Source organism: Calonectris borealis, chromosome 9 (genome assembly GCF_964195595.1).
Source record: "Calonectris borealis chromosome 9, bCalBor7.hap1.2, whole genome shotgun sequence".
In the NCBI taxonomy this organism is placed as follows: Eukaryota; Metazoa; Chordata; class Aves; order Procellariiformes; family Procellariidae; genus Calonectris; species Calonectris borealis.
The window spans coordinates 17,894,608-17,915,100 of NC_134320.1; positions in this window are offsets into that span (position 1 = coordinate 17,894,608).

Genomic DNA, 20,493 nt, shown 5'->3' on the forward strand with positions numbered 1-20,493 from the left:
TGCATGGCCTTATTATTTCACTAGCAGATTTGTAGCTTGACTCCAGAATAGTACTGTCTCAAAAGAGAAAAATGGCCTGAAAACTGTTATCTGCTTAGAAAAGAGAGAGAGGAAGAAAAGTGAGAAGTGGGAAAAGATCTGCCTTTCTGATACCCACTCTGCATGGACCAAAGCGCTCCACAGTTCAGCCCCAAGACTTCCCAACATCCTGCATGGGCAGATGGTGTTAAGCAATGAACTCCTTTCCTTCCAACATAATTACCATTTCTGCATAGAAACGCACAACCTTTGGACATGAAAGCCCATTTCCTGGAAACTGGGAGCACATCAAACATGCTGATCCTTTTTGGGGAAAGAGAGGGAAGGGACATGTCCTGGGAGGTAGAGAAGAGACCAAAGCTAGTGGGATGGGAGCCTTGATGTCAAGCAGTGTCTAAAATATCCGCTTTGCATCATACTGGCTCTTAATTGTCACCAACCACAGAGGAACTGATTGAGCCCAGCAAGGGTCCGGCAAAATAGATAATTTCTCGCAGGCATCTAAAATTCATGAACACGGCGGTGGTCCCGTCACACCATTGCTATGTTGTTCCATGGCCCAGAGTCTCCCTTGAAGGGTGAAAATATCAGGGGTAATTTTTTTTTCCTGAGAGCAGAATACATTTGGGTTGTTAACGCATGGCTCGCACTTCAGGCGGATCCTTACCGAAGGGCCGAGAGCTTGTCTCAAACCGCGTGTTGTAAATTAACTCTTAATGTGATGAATGCATTAAAGGGCTGTTAGGCCTGAAGGATGTGCTCGGAAACCTGAAGTTCTGATTAAGGGCTTGATTCATAAAAGCTTTACGCACCATTTACGCAGGTTTCTTTATTGGAAATGTTACTTGGAAAGAGCTCTTGGGTGGCTTCTTCCCAGAGAAATGGGGTTAGGAGTCTGGACACGGAGGCTCACACGTGTGCTTGCAAACATATGTACTTGCAGAGGCAAGCAAATGGGGTGGACACATGCAGAGACTCACACGCACTCATTACACACTGCTGTCACGCGTGTCTGGTGTGCGCTGAGCCCTGTGCAGAAGGCAATTGTCCTCCTCCAGACTCAGACCCATGCCTTGCTCAGCCTGTAAACCATGGTCCTGCTCAGGGCTTTCTCCATGCATGGCTACTGCAGTCTGCAAATGGGCCAGGGACTCCACAGCCATAGGGATGCCTTCTCTGCTGGGACTTTGGGGCACAGCAGCACCCCTGATGCTCAGGGGTTGGGGCAGCATCTCCAGCTCAGAGAGGGAAACCTGACTGGGACCAGCCAGGTGGTGCTGAGCCAGAGCGAGGGGTGGAGGAGAAAACCCAGAGAAATGATGGAAAACACTTCCAATGATGGAAAAGCACTGGGAAATGACCCATGCTAGCTAGGACAGGGAGATGTGGATAGGATGAGCAAATGACTCCCTTGGCTTATCCCTCATCTGTATAATTTTGAGGGCTTCACCTTTGCAAACAGGGTCAGGGATCTCATGATGCAGAAACTGGACTGGAGCCATCCCAGACTGGCTTTTAACTCTGGGAAAGAGAGGTGGAAGCCAGCTGCACTGAACGGGAGGGCTGCTACCTGGACTGCTGGACACACACAGCATGTGTCCCCAGGGGCCTTTGACCAGGGCTGTGCCCCTGCAGCTAGAAGCGATGAAGCAGCCTGTTAGCTCTGCCACCTGGGCTCCTGCTCAGGGGAAAATATGTCCCTTAAGGAAGCAAGTTGTTTAATTTCCACATTGGCTGCATGAAAGGAGATATATGCTGTTTTCTATATCTTGCAGATCTATAGAGAGGAGCAGTCAGAAAATTGCTGGAGGATAAAAAATAATTCATATTAAATATGTCATTCCAGAGGGATCCGGATGAATCAGGTTTTAAGTGACACCCCACGCTGATCATGACAAACATCCCACTTCCAAAGCAGCCCCAGGAATTTTGCAGCCTTTACTTGAATAACTTACACTGAGAAACAAGGAGAGTTTGCCGAGCACTGAGCAGCAGGGTAGTGCTGTGCTCTGTCCTGTTTCTGCCCTCTGCCATAGGTTGAAGGACAGCCACAATAACACCGGCTCTTGCATGAACAGCCGCACCAACGCTGCTGACACTGTCAGCCTCCACAATCTCCAGGCAGCATATTTTGGAAATGTGCTACCTCTGTGCAAAGACCTGTCACCTTGTATCCGGTTTAAATTGGTATCCTGCTAGTTTCAGTGAGTGTGGTGAACAAGTCTGCAGTCACCTTACCCAAAACCTTCATGATTTCATCCTCTCAAGCTTTCTCCTCTCCCTGCTAAGAGTCCCAGCTTTTTCATTCTCTCCTCCTAAGGCAGCTTTCCCATCCCCTCCATCACTCCAGTCTTCCCTGTAGCCCCACTAACCCCCTTCATCCTACATCAGTGCAGAGACCAGGGCTGCCCACAGTGCTCGAGTGCATCCCCAAACCCACAGCAGGGCTTGGGACTCAGGGTCCCACCACCCACCTCCCATGACAGCTTCTTTGAACCCAGGGCATGGCAGGCATTATCATCAGTTCAGGCAATAGCAATAGGTCTAGTCTACTCCTTCAAGACTCTGGAATTACTTTATGTTTTATATCCCCAATTCCCCCAATGCAGCACAGCTACAATGTGATCCCATGTGCCGAAACGAAGGATGCTGCAGAATCTGTCCTCTGCATTTCACCTGACATGCCTGGATGTGTGCAAAGGCAGAAGCTCTTCTCATCAAAGTTTAGCAATGACGTTTATCCTGGTTTTAATTATCACGTGCTTCTGCTATTAATTTATAACGTGAGTCTGCTATTAGCGGGATAGAATAATGGTTCAATCCAAGCAGTCTGCCTAATCCCAGAGATGTTTAATCAGGCATCAGCAACTGTACCTGAAATCAACACATTAGCTATATGGCAACATCCCTCCTCTCATGATGCTGCAATAATGAGCCCCTGTTCAACAGGAATGGGCTTTGTTTGAAAGGCGTAAGGAAAATGACTGATTCTTCTGGATTTAATCTCAGAGTTTATTGTTATCAGCATCTGCTTCGACCTCGCAGCCAGTGCCTGCTCCAAAGCTCCGTCATGGGGATGGGGCAGTTGTAGGTGGCTCCTGTGTCGCATCCACTGCAGTCATGTCTGGTCCTGAGTACCTCTAAGTGGAAATGGAGAAAAGAGGAGGAAAAAGTCAGGATAGCAAGTCAAACAAAAAATGTTGTTGCTCATTTATGGCATGCACAGGCATCTCACTTCCAAATGTTCTTGCAGAAGAGTTGCTCAGCAAGCAAATACGGGGAAACAACGCACTGAGAGTAGAGCATTGGCTGCGTTCAGGCAGTAACTCTGTGTGTCTGCAACGATACCGCATGGTCCTGCTGCATGGCCAAGGCAGCTCCCGTTTGAGGTGCAGAGTCTCTGAGCAACCAAGAGAGCAGGAATGAGCCAGCAGAGAGCTTTGCCTGGATAATGAGTGATCCCCATGTCTTTGCCCTGTGCAGCTAGAGCAGCAGGTACCCTGTCTCTGCTCTCCTCTGCGAGTGCAGCTCACAGTGAAGCGGGAAAAATAAGAACTGAACAGTGGCAAAATCAAAACGACAAATGAGTTCCCCAGCTGTGTTTGAAATAGAAAAGAACAGTTCAGTCTAGCAATTTTTAAGTGAACCTCAGAATTTGCAAGAAGGAGGCTGGTGTTTGCTTTCTGAATGCAGAAGGTGAGCAGGGCAAGCTGGAGGGTTTCTCCTGAGAGCTTGTTTACAAAGCTACTTTTTTTCTTTCTTCTTTTATTTCTGGCAGCATAAAGCCGCAGTTTAATCACTGTTTGCTGAGGAACAGCCACAGGAAGCTCTGCTCCCAAGAGCAACAACGAAAGACATTCAATTCTGAAGCTGCCAGTCAACAAAAGGGCATGAAGTTATTAGCTCTGAAGACTCCCTTACCTGCCAGTTTGGACCCCAGATACCATCTTTCACAGGTTTTTTCTGGGCATTCCCATTTTGAGTAGGATCAGAGGCCAGATTACTGCTAGGTGGTTTCCAAAACGTCTCCAGAGGTACAGTGAACACAACTTAGTGTTCAGATTTGTGTATTTTGTTAAAAAACAGCATATTAATAAAATAACTATGCCCAAGGATGTTTCCATCTAGATATGCAAGTGCTCTTAATGCAAGTAGATGAAAAGCACAATGATGGGAAATTTCATGGACAGATGAGGCCGATTTACTCCCCCTGTCCCCTGTGGTCCCCAGCCATCCCCAGGGCATCCCCCCGCTCAGCCGGGGGATTCTCTATCAATTCTCTGGCAGGTCGGTGCCAGAAGTGCCCCTCTGCAGAGCATGAGCCTGCAGGGGCAGGACAGGCAATGCCTCAAAGGAACGGCAGGAACGGTCTGTTTTGAGCACCAAGAAGAAAATAAATAAGGGTTTGCTGCTTAATCCCCCGCTCTAGCCAGGACTATTTCAGATTTGGCAGCTTAAGCTTCAGGAGGATTTATCTATCAAAGAACAACTTTGAACATCTTAAAGAAATGCAGGCAGAGGCCACTAAATGATGGTGTTAGGCAAAGGGAAGTCAGAAGATATCGTGGAGAGGAGTGAGAGAGGGATCCATCTGTCTGCCTGCCTACAAAAGTAGGTGGATTAAATGAGGAAAGTGAGCAAAATCCCCTAGAGTGGCAAATAAGGTTTAAACTGAGTAGCTTCAGTATACACCCCAATCTCAGTGGTTAATAGACTGGGGAGCCTTTTCAGTACATTCCTCTTGGAGTATTTCCCATCATTTTATCTTGAGTAATCAGAGGCTCCCTCGTCCCCAACGCTCCCCTTCATAGCACAGCATTAATAGGAGTTTTTGAGCTGCAGCGGCTGCTCAAAGCACAGCCTCCCAACCAAAGTACAGGGCTATAATTTTACAATTTGCCTGTGGGTAATGGAGTAAATAGAATGGAGTTCTTATAGTCAGGATTTAAAAGGAAAAAGATCTGTATTTATGGGCAGAAAAGAACGTGCTCACAGATATCCTCCACTGTGAAGCTCTTTGTATTGAAGCTGGATGATGTTAAGCAGCTGGATACAAAGATGCAGAATCTGCTGTATTTAACAAGCAGTGGTGGCATCTGGACAAGATCAGAGAGGAGGGTAAGGATCACAGGGAACTGTAGAAGTGCCAAGGCGGGTTCACCCACGCTGGAGGGCTTGCTGCCTCTCAGGACTTCAAACGGGATAAATTCACAGGGGGTCCTCCCTCAGCTTTGCATGCAGCCAGGGAGAAGGAACAACTTCTCCAGGGAGCAAGTTGGAGATGGCACCAAGGCTGAAGTCCTTGTGCTCTGACGGACCCCCTTTTTCTTTCCAGTGCCCGTGGAGAAGGTGGGGTCCAGGCAGCCAGCATAGCCAGACAAGGACAGGGCAGCACCTGGGTGCAAAACAGCCTCAAACCACCACCATGAAGCACAGCACAGGGCATTGCCTGCTCCCCTCTGGCCCTCCGTGCTCTGGGCAAAGCCCCACAAAAGCCTCTTCCAGGACCTGGGAGAAACCTCTGACAGCATTACCAAGCATTACATAGTATCAGAGAGCCATAATCTAGCCTTGCTGACACAATAGGCCAAGTTGCTATCCGATTTATCTTTACTAATCCGCTCCTTTATAGGTCTGTTAAGATAGAAATCTCCAAAATGAAGAGAAAGCTGCCAGAAAGCTTTTGAATTGACAGTGGGTTGCTCAACTGTTTTAGCACACTATCATCCTAAATTGCCTGCTGCTCAGCGCTTGCGCCGACTGCCCTAATGGCACTTCTGTACCACGCAGAACTGGAGGCTGCATCTTCCTGTATTTATGAGAAACTAGGACATTATGTGAAGGGGGAATAAAAGATCTCCGAGATCAGTTGTTAGCGCCAGGGATGTTTTACTGGCTGGTCCATGGGAAAAAGTTTGGAAGAGCAGCAGGGGTGCCCCCAGGGACCTGAGCAGCCAGCCAGACGGTGATCGCCCCAGGCCAAGATCAAGTCCTTGGTCGTGAATTCATGGACCAGATAAAACACCACCGGCAGCAGAAGGAGGCTCAGTTAATGGGTTTGGCCATGGTTTAGAAGGACCTGCCCCAGCACAGCTTTTAACTACCATTCAGAGACTGAGTTTTGAGGATAACCTGCTTTTATGTTTTCCAGTGCAGGGAAGCAGATGTTCCCCACCCCTGCACGGGGTCTGTCCAATAGCCCTGCGATGGTCACGGCTCCCTAAAACCAACCCAAGCACCGCCTTTAGCAGAGAGCAAATGAACATTGCTGAGACGTGGAGATGTAGTATCCTTCAGGAACCTCCTTCAAACCAGTCTTTTTTGAGATGTTATTGTAAGGAGACAAGTTGGAGCCCAGCTTCTGAAAGCCTGGTTGCAGGCAGAGATATAAACAAAGCAACTGAGTCAAAGAATCGCTGCCTTGGGGAAGGGGTTTTCTTTGTAACTGGTAGAAATGAACTGGGAAATCTCGTTTTGAAAAACATCACTGCTGACAGAGGCAACGAGGAAGGGAAAAACACCCAGGCCCTTCACACACCATATTAGGGAGCAACAGGGCTTCACTCAGGCTCTGTTTGGAGCACAGTCGGAGCGACCCTGCACCTTTCTGCAGAGGACCAGCCTCTCACTCTTCCATACCTGTCTATCCCAAACAGTCCCAGGCACAGTTTTAGGGGAAGCAAGCAACTTCCAGCATGTTCCTTCTGCAGCATGGGCATAGCAACACAGAGGGTGCAAGGGAGCTGCCAGACACTGCAGACATTGGAGACAAACCTCCACAGAGAGCACGAGAAGGGAGGAAACCACCCTGGGCCCAAGATGCTTGCTGGACAGCTCAAAACAGGTGTCCTCTGAAAGCAAATCCCTGTGGCAGGATGAGCATCGTTTGCTCTGCAGACGTGCCTCTTCCAGGATCTCATTCAGGCTGCGTGGTTGTGACCCACTTCCCTGCTGAGCTTGGCGAGACCATGCAGAACATTAAAACTGGGGCTCTGGGTGGCAGACTGGTACTCCCATCTCGCTGCACAAAAGGTATCATGTCACAGCTGCAGGGGGGAAGGAGTGATTTTCTAAGTCAACACGATTTGGAAGAAGACAGCTCAAGTCTTGGTCTGCATTGCACCCCATCGTCTGATCTGCTAGGCTACAAAGGTCTCCCACATCCTGGCTGTGGGTTGCCAACTGTTTGTGTTTCCTATAGCCTTCAGCCTTCCTCAAATTATTATCTTAGTTGAGCCAGAGCATATTTTACCATGAAGACATATGGGAAGGTTGCAGTAGATACAAGGAGCCAATGCCTTCATATATCTCCTGCAAGATCACTCCTTCTGTTGGAGGGAACAACCTTGTTCACAACTTACCCAGATCAATAATTCTCAAGCCTCTGGTGCCTGGTCGAAACACAGAGCCTGGGGACAGCAGCAGAGACAACTACAACTCACAAAATGTTTCATTAAACCAATATCGCAGAAGGATCGTGTCTCATGCTGCCAGAATTGCTCGGCATCCACTCGTGGGAGCCGTACAATGCCCGGCCCCATGTGCCGCTGCACAGAAATATGTATTATGTTATTTCAGAGGTTGTTGTAGTGAAGAGGAAACAAGAGTGTCACATTAGCAGCAAAGGTGGGTCATCAGTGTAATAATTGAGTACAAGATCTATCCAGTGGGGGGGTAATAGAATAACAAGCAATCAACCGCAATACAGGAAGAATAAATTAAGCGGTGTGTGTCTGTTTTCATCCAGGCACAATTAATGTCATTAGTCCCGAGAGATGATCCAGCTTTCTGGGGATAACTTGTGAGACAGGTAACTCTGCCTGCACCCGGGAAGCGGCTCCAGCCCCCGCCCCCCCGCTGGCATTTGCAGATTGCTGCATAGGCATTGCTGCATCCACCCAAGATGGGCAACACGGCTGCGCCTTCCCTCTGAAAATCCCCGCCAGCCTGACCAGAACAACCCAGCAGATTTCTGGTTGAGTCACTCATTGTGGCAGATCTCAGGGGGTTATGTGACCTTCAGGCCATGCATAGCTGTGAATGGCCATCAGCTGGTAAAAGACCATCAACAAGACCAGCAAAGCTATGGCCGAAAGACTCTGGGTCTGATACCAAAACCCGAGGTATCCGGAGCTCTGAATTTTACCCCCAACTTGAAAGCGAATATATTGTTCACATAGTGAAACAACCTGTTTACAGTCTCTGCTCTCAGCCAAACAGTCGAATTGCCTCTTGCCTGCAAGTGATATTTGTCACCTTATAAATTAATCACTTTCAGGCTGTTCCTCAGCTAAAGCTGTTAAGACCCGGAGAGTCTGGGACAGTTTAATCTAGAGTAAACAACTCTGCAGGAGCTCTTCTTATTTCTGCCTTGGTTTTCTTTTTTTCCTCTATCACAAAAAAAAATGGTTGTATTAATACTTTCCTGATGTTCCGTCTCAGGAGCAAAACTTCAAAGTGATTTCACGGTCTAGCTCACTCCTGAAAAGAAATAAATCACGAAATCAAAGAGGCTGGTGGCGGAGCCGTGGCGGGGACTGTTAAAAAAGCTGTTTTCAGCCTTTTCCATTTTCCAGGGAGCTCTCCCAAAGACCGCCCAAGGGAGTTATTTATTCTGTGTTACTTCAGGGAAGACACAGCTGAATAACCCAGGCTTGTTCCTACCTCACTGATTAATGCAACGAAGGGGGGAAAAAAGGCTGCAACCCAGTGCACAAGCACAGGGGACCTCGTGGGGCTGGGACATTGCTGACCATGGGCAATGGTGGAGCTTGTGACAGTGGCCCAAACAACATCCTAACATCATCCCTCCACCCCGAAAAATAAAGAAAGGGGATCTGATTTTTTAAATTACTTCTATCTCTCACAAAGGAAGATGCCCTGAGCAAGGTGACTGAATAAGTATTTGCACCACACAACTTGGAAGAAGGAAACTGCTCCATCAGGCTGCAGTTTGGAGAGCAGGGTGTAGGAAGCAGCCGGTGGATGTGGGAGCAGTATGGGGGTTCCCAGCCCCTCGTTGGTCACAGGCGACCTCATAAGTAGGATGCTCCGGAGAAGACCAAAGATTGCTTTTCGTTGTGAGACAGAACCACCTAAGGGGTGGGCTAAGGGAAAGCTTTACGATAACAGCTCAACTAATGCGTGAGCAATAGCAGGGCTGAGGCAGAAGCTGTACTGATTAGCGTATTGTCAGTGCTGAGGCCTCCCACACAGACAGCTCTGTCTGCCTTCCCTTCCTTCGCGTACTCAAGGATGCTACATTCATTAGCGTTTTTCTGTGCTCGGTGCCCTCCATCCCTCACCCAGTGTCCTCTGCCTGTTTATTCAAGCTTAATGCCAAGGCAAATAATCCACCTACAAGGCACTTTTTCATACTCCCGGCGAGAAGCTCTGTGCTCTGGGTTAAAAGCAGCAGCCCCCATCACTGCTTCATCCTCAGGAGGGCTGGGGATGGCAGAGTCAGAGCTGGCTGCCACGCGTGTCCTGCAGCCGGAGCTGGGTGACTTCAAATTCTTCAAAGAAACATCGCCACCACCTCCAGGCAATGCTGGAACACCTGCAGGGAAACCTTCCTCCCATCTTTCAGCTGACTGGCTTTGAAAAGGGTGCGTCTGGGCCTCTGTCCTGCTATAGTTTGGACTAAACAAGGGGTTTGAGTTGAAAGCAGGCAGTTTTGGCCCATTGCTGAATGAAGAAATACTAATGCTTTTAAAGGGATCACGCAACAGACTTCCCCTCACTGCCCTGCATGGCCTGGGGAGTCCTACATGCTGCATAAATGCAATGGTGGCTGTTTGAAAGAGCCCCCGACCCAGCAGACAAGGAGGAAAGGGGACATGTCCACCTGGCCCGGGGTGCAGAGAAACCTGGTCTGGAAGCAGCAGGGAGGTCCCTGTACTCCTCACCTTGGGATATACCCAAAAAGTACCCAAGAGAAGGAGGAAGCCCTCCCATCCATGTTACCTCCTAAGAAACTGAGGAAGACCAAGTCCCAGAGCCTCTAAGGCCATTTCTGGCTAAATCTGTAGGAATTCATCATTCCTTGAGCCATGGTGTCTTTTCTCGGGTCCCACAGAAAGCCCAAGGCAGAGGAGAGCACTGAAGCCCAACCTTGGGCTTGCCAGGGCTGCCTGCTGCTCCAGAGCGCAGCTGTGCAAACCAGTGTGTGGTGAGGTCCCACGGCTCTGCCCTGTCCCGGGCTGTCACCGCCATCCCCTGCGCCTTCAGTTTGTGTCTCCTCCAGGGTGTTTGTGCGCAGGAGGCAGAGCCTCTCCTCTTGCAACCCGCTGGTTTGGACGTGCAGCAGATACATTTGCACCCATCCTGCTGGAGGGTGGCGATTTGCAGAGGGCCAGGGCTGGGGGAGATTTCCAGTGCAAACATACTTTGCAATGGGGAGTGATTGCTGCTTCCCAAGCCAAACTCCTCTGAAAGAGCTTTCCTAAGGGCCGTCACTACAGGCAGGGACACGCTGGTGGTGTGTCAGCTAATGGGGAGACCGCGATCACAGACCAGCCTGGCTCACTCCAGGAAAGGAAGGCATGGAATGGAAGTGGTCTCTGAAGAGAGGCAGAGCTGTAAAGGTTCCTGTCCTCCAACACCTCCTTTTATTCACCTCCACCCTCCTTTTACTCAAGGACCATCCAGAAAGTGTAAAATTATCTGTCTCCCTGCAGTCATTGCCCGCCACAGCCATCTCCTGCCTGGGACCAGCGGTACTGCAGCTGCAGACATGTCATTTCATGGAAAATCCTGAAAAACAACCGCCCCTGGAGTTCTGAGATGGATTTGGGTCAGTCCCAGGGAGACTTTTACTAAGGGAGCTTCAGAGTCCCCTGCACCAGTCCTCATTAACGGAGGCTCCACCAAGCCCCCGACGCAGCCGCAGGCTTCGGGAGGGAGCCGCGGGGAGCCGAGCAGAGGAAGCTGCTTCCCCCGAGCAAACCCAATGGTTTCAGTACAGGCAGGGCAGCATCATGAAGCCAAGATGGTGCGGGAGCTTTGGGGCAGCAGCAAAGGAGGGGGACAAAGGAGAGAGGCCAGGCAGAGAGAGCAAATATGCTTGGGACTGCTTCAGCCAAGCTCCTGGAGAGAGGTGCAGCGAGGGACCGGGAGCCAGGACATGGTGGATTCAGAAAGCGACACACTCAAAGGATGCCCCAGCTTTGTTTCGGTCATCCCAGACTCCTAGAGAAGAGCTGCGATAGCATGCCAACAGTTAAACAGCAGCCAGGCTGATTTCTTTGCTCTGATGTGTCTTTATGTAAGGGAACCTGGGATGCACAGCATGTGCTGGGGATCTGGAGGTGGGAGCCCCTCAGAAATGAACCGTGCTCTCCTCTGATTGCCACCTTCAGCAAGAAAATTGTCCTTTCAGTTCCAATTAAACAAAAAAAAAGAAAAAAAAGGAGAAGATCCATATGCGTATGTGCATAGATATAGAAAGCAATTGCAGCCCCCACAGAGTGAAAGGAATAAATAAAGGAGTGGGAGAATGATTCAGTAGCAAAGGCTGGTTATGTGCATGCCCATTAGCAAAACTTGGAGAGGAACGGGACTAATGACATTGGAATAATAAAGTCATTAGAGTGAACAGCCAGAGCCGGTGCTTACACCTGTAAGTGCTGCTGAGTCTTTTAGTAGATTAAGTTCATCTTAGTGACCATGGCTGCCTCTTCTAAAGCAATTATTGACAGATCCCTGAGCTGTTTGCTTTGCATTTAGTGATCAATTAGAATGCAAACACTCTCGCCTTCCTAGCCAGGCCTGTGGGATGTTTCTGTAGTTAATTATTTAAATGCTTAGGTGACAGGATAACGGATTTCAGGAATTTTGTGGTATTTAAAGCCTGGCTGTGCCCTGTGATGTAGAAACAATCTGACTCTCATTTTAAAATTTCCATCCCAGCAAGAATTTGCTCAGTTAGAGAAGGGAAGTATCTGCAGATGCGTCATTAAGAGCATGCAATAAAACGGAGCATTAATGCAGTGCTCTGAGCTGGGAACGTGTTGGCTGGGGAGGGCTGGTTTGGGGGGGAGGGAGAAAGGGGATGCCAGGAAAGCCAGGAAACTTTTGATTCAATGCAGCAGTTAGTGGGGATGTTGGGAAACTACCCACAGGAAAAGACCTGGATGTGGTGGTTATAAGAAAAGTACCCTGAGCAGGGTCAAATACAAGCATTAAGGTTAAATGTACAAAATCTTAACTCTGGCATTTCCTCTTTGCTGCCCCAGCGCGATGGTCACCAGGGCTTTGAGCATGGCCGGTGTCTATCCCTGAGAGCATGGCAGGCACCGAGGGACAGCAGGAGCTGTGACATCCCACTGCTACCCCAGCATCAAGCACTGGTGGTGATGACGGCAGCCAGGACCATCTTTTCAGGCCAGGGAATGAAGCAGCTTGCCCATGCCCTGCAGCCAGACCCAGAACTGCCCCTCTCAGAGCTGTTGTCTTTTCGGCAGAATCTCAGCTTTGAAGGAAAAACTCAGCCTCTGAGTTAACGGTTGCAAAAGAAGTGTCACCGGCAGCACCCAGTGCTGAGATGAGGCTCCACTGTGAGCCTTGAACAGTGGCTCACAGGCAGCTTGGCCAAGCCCCAGCCCCTCAGAGGCAACTCTTGTGGTGCGACTGACTGCAGGCATCTGTTTGTTCCTTGGGAGGGAAGGTGCTGCCATCCTGGGGAATGATGTCTCAGGACACCATGTTCGGTGGAGCTGCTACTGTCAAAGGAGGAAGCCAATCTAAGGTTCCTATCATGGAGAGACCTCAGAGAGGAGTTGAAATGAGCCAGACCATGCTGAGCCCCCACCTGCAGCCCCACGTCTTGGCCATTGCCCAGTCTCCCTGCCCAGGTGGAGCTGGTACCCATGCAGAGACACCTGCGGGTCTGTCCTCCCCATCCTTCCTGGAGAGGACATCCAGAAAGTCCTGCTCAGTGCTGGCACATTGGCTCTGGCCCTTGCCAGTGAACTCTGCAGCCCCCATCCTCCTCCTCTGTGCAGAGGGGAGCACTCTGCTAGCAGAGCACTGCCATGACCTCACCCTGCACACCCTTGCAAACGGCCACATCCAGACAGTGCTGTGGCTGGCAGGAGTTCCTCCGTGCCAAATGATGTGGTATCATGGGCCCACTTCGCCCGTGGGCCACCAACCCAGTGTCACCTCGGGCTAGTCCTAGTCCCTTCATTGCTCTGAGCTGCAGGTCAGCCAGTTCCTGCTGCAAGCCATGCTGTGCCCGTCACCCAGATGAAGGGACCCGACAGGGGAAGGACCCACTCTGACCCACATCCATGCCTGAGCAAGATGGGGCCATCCAGCCCCACACCACAGCCCTCATCAGCCACATCCCTGCGTGAGACTCCCGGGCAGCCACAGAGCTCCTCTCCTCCACAGTCGGGATGGATTAACATGGCAAACCACATCCAAGCAAAAACCTCTGTATCACATTATCCATCTCCTAAACCATCCTGTCCTCCAGTTTGGCATTCTTTGCAGAGCAAAACACCATTGATTTCAGTGCCAGTTTTCCAGTCCTGCTATTTATTTAGCATGAAAAGGCTAGTTTGCACGCTGCTTCCCCCTCTGCTTATCAGTCAAGGGATGTTTACACTGTGAAAGGCATCTGTTAAGACAACAGCATCTTTCTCCATAGTAATTTATTGTCCTCAAAAAAAGAGTGGGGCAGTTTAATATCTTGTTAACGAGTCTGTCAAACAGACTGTGATGGCTGGGGAAAAATACAAAATAAAAAATGGAGCTGATACCGAAATCAATGGGAGTTTAACTACTTTATAAAATGGCATTTTTCCCATTGGGTGTCGATTAAGCTGTCAGACTTAATAGGCCTGTCCCAGAAAAAAAATATGTCTTCAATAAATAAATGGCCTAGATAAATACATTAATAACTGGTATGTACTGAATGCTCCTCTGCTGATATTTGTTATCTTTTTTTTCTCCTCTCTCAAGTTTACATAACTGTCTGAGAGCTAAAAAGCATTTAATTCTCTCCTAGCATACGGCTATTAAGCAGGATTTACTGTAGAAAGTGCTTTCTGACATGTGGCTAATAAAGTCTGTGTATGTCTCGGCTCTTTAATAAGCTCTTGAACTGCAGCCGCATTTCCACGCTGCTGAGGACTCAGCGACACAGTCTGCTCTCTCCTGCCTCCGCTATCTACCAGCTCCACGCTCATTTGGCAAATTTGAGGAGCTCCTAATTACTCTTTCCTCCCTGGTCACAATCCCCATCCCCGTCTTCAGAGGGGACATGGGACCAGCATTTCCAGTCCGGCGAGGAGCTCATGGGCTGGCTGCCAGGAGGAGAAGTCTCATGGAGTATCTTGGACATCTTTGGCACCTCCTGGGTCCAGGCAGCACTTCCCAGCACTTGCAACTGTGCTTTTTTTGCTAACACCAGAGCTCTGCTCACGCTCCAAAGACCCATGGTCATAGCAAGGACAGGACCTAGGGAAGAAAGTCATCAGGATGCTTAAAATAAATGGTTCAAAGGCTCTGGCCTGATTTTTTATCCCATGACTTGGCCGTCTCTCATTTACCTACCCAAAGACTTGACAGGAGGGGGATCTCTGGGCACAGAGGTGTAACACCAAACCGAGGGCTTCACCAGCTCTAGGTTTAAGCAGCAACCAAAATCATTGAAATGGCTGGAAATCACCTTGGGCCGATAACCAAGGGTGGGCCCTGAGTCTTGCAGGCTCTGTGTCCATGCCAGCACATAGCTGCCAATGCATCGGTCTCAGGGCACAGCCTGCTCACCCTTCGGGGTTCTTCGGGTCCCTGCCTCCCCACTTTGGGTGTCTGGGACAGGACTGTCCCCCAAGCATGTGGACCTGTGATGCTCACTACCAAGAGGTCCTCCCAGAAAGAAAGTTTTGCCAGCTGCTGTGTAACACAAACTAAGCAATCGCCTGGTAGAGTTACGTGCTGCCAAAAGCATTGTATCTGTTAAGCCCACTCTCCCAGGACCCCAGATTTTCAGACAAGAATCTGCACAGACTCTTCCTACAAAAGGCAGGTAGCATCATGGGCTGCTCTTTGCTCCTCTTGCAGTAGCTTTCTCAGCAAATAACCTTTTCCCCTTCTGGATGAAGTGAATGTCTTTGTTAATTCTCCTGTCCGAGTCACACGCAAGGTCCCGCTGAGGCCCATCAGCTGCCTCCGGGGGTGACAAGGCGGGCTGGGGCTCGTGCATCGTGCTGTCAAGCACAGCGAGCCAAGACATCCCATTCGGGGATGCTCATTAACACCCGGCCGTTCCCATTAGAGCAGCGATGACTGTAAGTCACGGCAAAAATAGAAACTCCCATGGAGCAGGGAGCATCTCTCTGCGGCAGCGCTGATTAGTTCCCTGGGATGAATCGCTTGCCGTGGGGCATACGGGGGTCCCATGTCACAGGGCTCCGAGAGGTGGCAGCCCCCCCACCTGGGCTGAGCTGCCGCTGATACAGATAAGTAGAATTACTTAAATATTCACAGTCTCCTTCCCCCATGGTGTTGACTAGGAATTTACATTTCCACAAATACTTTGATTTCACCACATTTCCCTTCATTCTTCCCCCAGGGAAGGGCCACCAGGGGAGGTTTCTTCTCCTTTGCTTTCCAGCAAAGCTTCAAGCCCTCCTGTTGCAATTTGAAGTGTTTCTTTTTCCCTTTCCTCTCTCCACTTTCCTGCAAACAGAAAAATCAAAGAGACAAGGGAGGAGAGATGGAGAGCCTCTAAAAATACCAAAGTCCTCCCCCACCTCCAAAAATGCCACATAAAAGCTCTCCAGCGTTCCCAAGCATTCCAAGCTGATGAAAGGGCAGGTCTCTACAAAACTTCCAGACCTAAATCCATTGCTCGGAAACACACACAAAAACCCTTTCCTATTTTATGCCCAGCTCTGCCTGACACTCCAGCATGACCGCTCTCCTCCAAACAGGTTGCTGCCTTCCCCGCGCTCTCTCTAGTCTCCCACCTTTGCCGGCAGGCAGCAGGCAGCATTTGCAGGCAGCCGAGCTCCTGCGTGCCGCCAGGCTCGCTGGCACTGCGTGCTCGCTGCCGAGCCAGCTGGCCACGGCGCGGGTAAGCTCGTGCTGCTCGGGCAGCTGCCGGTTTTTTGGCTACCAACCTGACCAGACAGCAGGAGCTGGCTTTCCACGGCTGGCAGCCCTGGTTCTGCAGGCAGCCTGTCAGCCAGATGCTGCATAGATCTGCACTACAGTAATAACCATAATTAATAACAATAACATGCCTGCAAACCATGATGACAGCAGGCACTAATCTTTCATAATACTTTTAAGACAGGAAGAGGAGAATCCTGCCATACAAGTCCTGCTCTATATCAGTTTGGAGCCAATACTTACAGGAGGCAGAAGACCTCTTAAATACCATACAAATTTGTTTTTCATTGAGCCAGGTTCTAGCAAAACCTTCTGTCCTTACGTTGTCACTGAATTTACTTTGTCCCAGTCTGTGTCTATAGCATTAGGCAGCAGACCTGGTCCTTGCAGGCAGAAAAAATGCAGGGAAGTGGTAATGCTGTGTGGTCACAGCTGTTCCACCAAGGTGGAACCCAGGGAGAACTTACTGCCACACTGAGCACCTGGCCTTTTTGTGCTGCTGCTTCTCCTTAAGTAACGTGTTTGATTTGGCTTGCTGGAAATCAGCTGGGAGGGGACTGGCAATGGTGTTACCTGCACCTGTGTTGGTGAAGCACCAGTTCCCAGGAGCACAGCATCTCTCTGGAAATCGGGGCTCGGTTTCCCCAGCACTGCTGTGTGTCAGGGTGGAGGGCAGGAGCCTCCTCACTTCACAGCATTGGTCTCACACCTCCCTGTGCTGCTGTCTCATTTATTTCAGGCTCATATGCAAACTGTCATTCAGGATAACATCTATGTTGAGTGTGTTTAATTCCTGCCCACAAGAGAGAAGGGTAGAGCACAGGCTGCTTCGCTAACCTCCCACCTCATCCCCTGTCTTCCCCAGCTCTTCCCTCCAGTGCCAGCCCCATTTAAACCAGTTTTACCACCACTGTGAGCAAGAGCCTGCTTGCTCCACACGATGGCTGATGGAGCAGGCAGTCCTGTACAAGGTGGCACGGCTGTGGCCAGCCATATCCAGACTGTGCCAGGAGGTAAGGACATGTCAGGAAATCCAGAACATTAAACCGCTGCTCCCTGCCTCTGGGTCTCTGGAAACAGCTTTGGAGGGACTTTTTTTTGAGGGAGGACTCCTCACATCTGCTTTTGCTAACCCCTCACCCCTCTGGGGGCAGAGAGGAGACCACACTGTTCATGCTCTAATTCACAGTCCTCTGCCTCAGTTTCCCCATCTGTGACATGAGAGCTGGATAATTACCTCTTGGTCTCTGAGGATAAATTGGGAGATTTTCAAAGCTGTAGACAACCAGTGGGTACCTGGACACTGTGGCAAGCATTTGTGAAGCAAGTGGAGCTCCAGGGGCAAAGGTGTTTCAACACAGGCACTGCAGAAACAACAGATGCTATTAAAACAGTGCTGTTGCATTGTTTGCTGAACCCTGCAAGGAGGGATTACGGAAGGTCCCCATGAGATGTCAGACCTGATGAGGCCCCTTCACCCTGCCATGTCTCAAGTTACGGGACTGTCTCCCACAACAGTCACAGTAGTTCGGTGGCTGGGTGGGCTCTGCCACAGTGGAAACATCTCCCAATTATACTAATGAGGTGTGCAAGTTCCCCAGAGGGGTCTGGAGGTGAGACGCATCACTTGAAGAGGATTTTAATTGGTCTGGGAGGCTGAGGGCTACCAGAGGTGCACACCAGCCAGTAGAGGCTCTCCGGGGTCCCGCTCCTGTCTCGGTACTGAGGACAGGCAAAAGGCTTTGCACATCGACGGCTGTCACGGCTGGGATGGACGTCGGGTGACCTTGACAAGGACACAGAACAGTTTGCAACCAGCATGTCCAGCCACACCACCAGGATTCTCAGATGAGCCTGGCCATGAGCTGGGCTATCCGTCACCCTGAGGACTGGGGCTCTCCATTCTCCCGTACGGCAAAGCACCAAAGCCGAGCACCCATGGAAAATGGAAGTTTGCTCTTCAGAGGGTCCTCTCGGCATGCTTGCTCTCAGAGAAGCAGCCAGGAAAGCCTGGGCAGCTTGAGCTGCTGCCGCTTATAGAAGGGGAAATCCAGGGGTTTATCTCGCAGAGCCTTCCCAGCTTGTGTCGCTGGTGAGAGCTGCCTGTGGCTGCGCATTAACAGGGGCAGGACTGAGGGCCCAGACACAGACGATGGCGGCAAGTCTTGATCATGCAAGGTTGGAGTTGCCCTGGGAGCTCTCTAAGCCCTCAAGAAGGAGAAGAGGCTTCGCAGGGGTGATACTATGGTAGTGACACAGGGAAGAGGTCCCTCTCATGGGCAACTGCAAAAGCCTCCCCGGCACTTTCTGCAGGGGAGGGATGCTTACTCAGCACCTTTCCTCCTGGGCTGGTGCCTCTGAATGGATGCAGATTCCCATCCCTCCTCCTTGGCTGTAAACCATGAATCAGCTGTCCCAGCATCTTTCTCCTCTCTCACATGCTGTCCCCTTCCCCCATCCCCTGCCTCCCAGCCTACTTCTTCCTCCCACACAAGAGCCAGTGGGGATGACAGCATCATTCCCCATCCAGAGAAGGGAGCAGCGAGGTGCCTGTCTGCCTCCCCCCGAGCTGGCCTGGGAGACAAGAGGAATGGCGAGATGAGGTGGGAGCAGGACATGTGAGATGTGCAGAGGTAGAGGATAAATGCAGGGCAGCAGCTCCTGGCTCTGCCATGCCCCGTCTGCCTGCTGCCCCCGCGCTCCCAAACACGCTGCCGGGGGCTGGCTCATAACTGCATACCTTGATGTGAAAATCCCAGGACGCTTCTTTCATTCACAGCGTGATATCTCCTGCCATGCTGGGACACGATAGCCTGCTCAGAAGCTGTTAGATATAATCCAAGGTAACCCTTTTGTGCTTTCTTTATCAGAAAGGCAACCTTGGGAGGAGCAGTGTAAAATTTGCTGAAAAAAAGATGTTTTTTCTTGACAAGCACCACGAGGTCCCCGTCTGGGAGCTCCCGCCGCATTACCAGCCCCAGTACACCTACGCTCTGGCTTTTGAAGCCTGAGTGACTCTCGTTCCCCTGCAAGGACGATGCAGAGTCCCCGGAAGGTCTGCGTCCATATGTCACTGCAGGGTTGGACAAGCCCAGCTTCCTGCCCAGGTTCTCCTAGAAAGGACGTTGTGGACGTACCAAGCCCTACACACATTTCCTTGGCTCCCTTTGGCAACCACTGAGCCTGAGTTGCAGAGCCTGAAGTACTGCAAGGAGAAGTGATAACAAAAACTAGGGAAAAAATAGACTTTAAAAGGCTTCTGATTAATGTGCATTTAATGAGAGCTTCATGGCAGTCTAGGCTGTGTACCAGCTCGGGGGGACAGCACAGATCTCTAGTGCCTGGGCCAAAGGACCAGCTCCAATCACCGCACAGCACTGCATCTGATGACATGATTCAGGCCTAGGGTGGGACAAAGATGTGCTTTTTTTGTAGGGGTTACAGATGCGACACAGATGTGCTTTTTTTGTAAGGGTCACAGTAGTGGGCATGCCTGAGCACCGGTGCTTGTGCACACCAAATCCACCCAATGCAACCTTGGGCAGGTGGAGATAAATATGAGGGTGGATGGGTGAGTTGGTGTGTTTGTGCAAACAGTGTTTGTACATCAGTGCATAGATAACTGCGAGATTCAGTGCGGATGGATAGATGCATGGATGGATGGATTCACTAAATAGCAAAATAAGCCAAATCTTCAGAAACAAGATATTTGAAAACTCTTGGTAATGTCTACTCTGAACTCACTGTGACTGTCTGCTTTGTCAGTCTCAAACTCAGGGAAATGGGAAAAGCTTTTACAAATCTCCTTCATCATGCCAAAGGGGTAAACAAACAGGATCGTCTGCTCCTCTAACTTGGGGTGAACTTGTCCATCAAGTGATTGGAAATCTGAAAGTAATGGGAGCTTTAGAAAGCAATGTCATTAGCTATCAGCTTTGCATTTGTATTCTGTGTTAATCCTTTTTGTTTCAACTCAGAGAAAAGCAGCCCTTCATTTGGGGGGGGATTTTTGGATTTTTGATGTGTGACTAATATTTTCTAACACTGTAGAAAGTGACCTACCTGGAGGGGAGGATGAATATCATTCTGCCTGCTGGGAAAATTATTAGTAGAACTGGGGGAATTGTTCCCCTTATCTTGATTTCAGGTGCGGAACTACTGCATCATGCACCAAGATTAGTGGTATAATCCCCTTCCACATCTGCAAGACTAACACAAGCTTTCTCCAAAAGGGCTGTAGGCAAGATCAAGAAAGCTTAACAATATATGTATATGTATACATATAAATGTGTAAGTGTATAAAATTGTCTATACTTTAAGTGTAGGTAG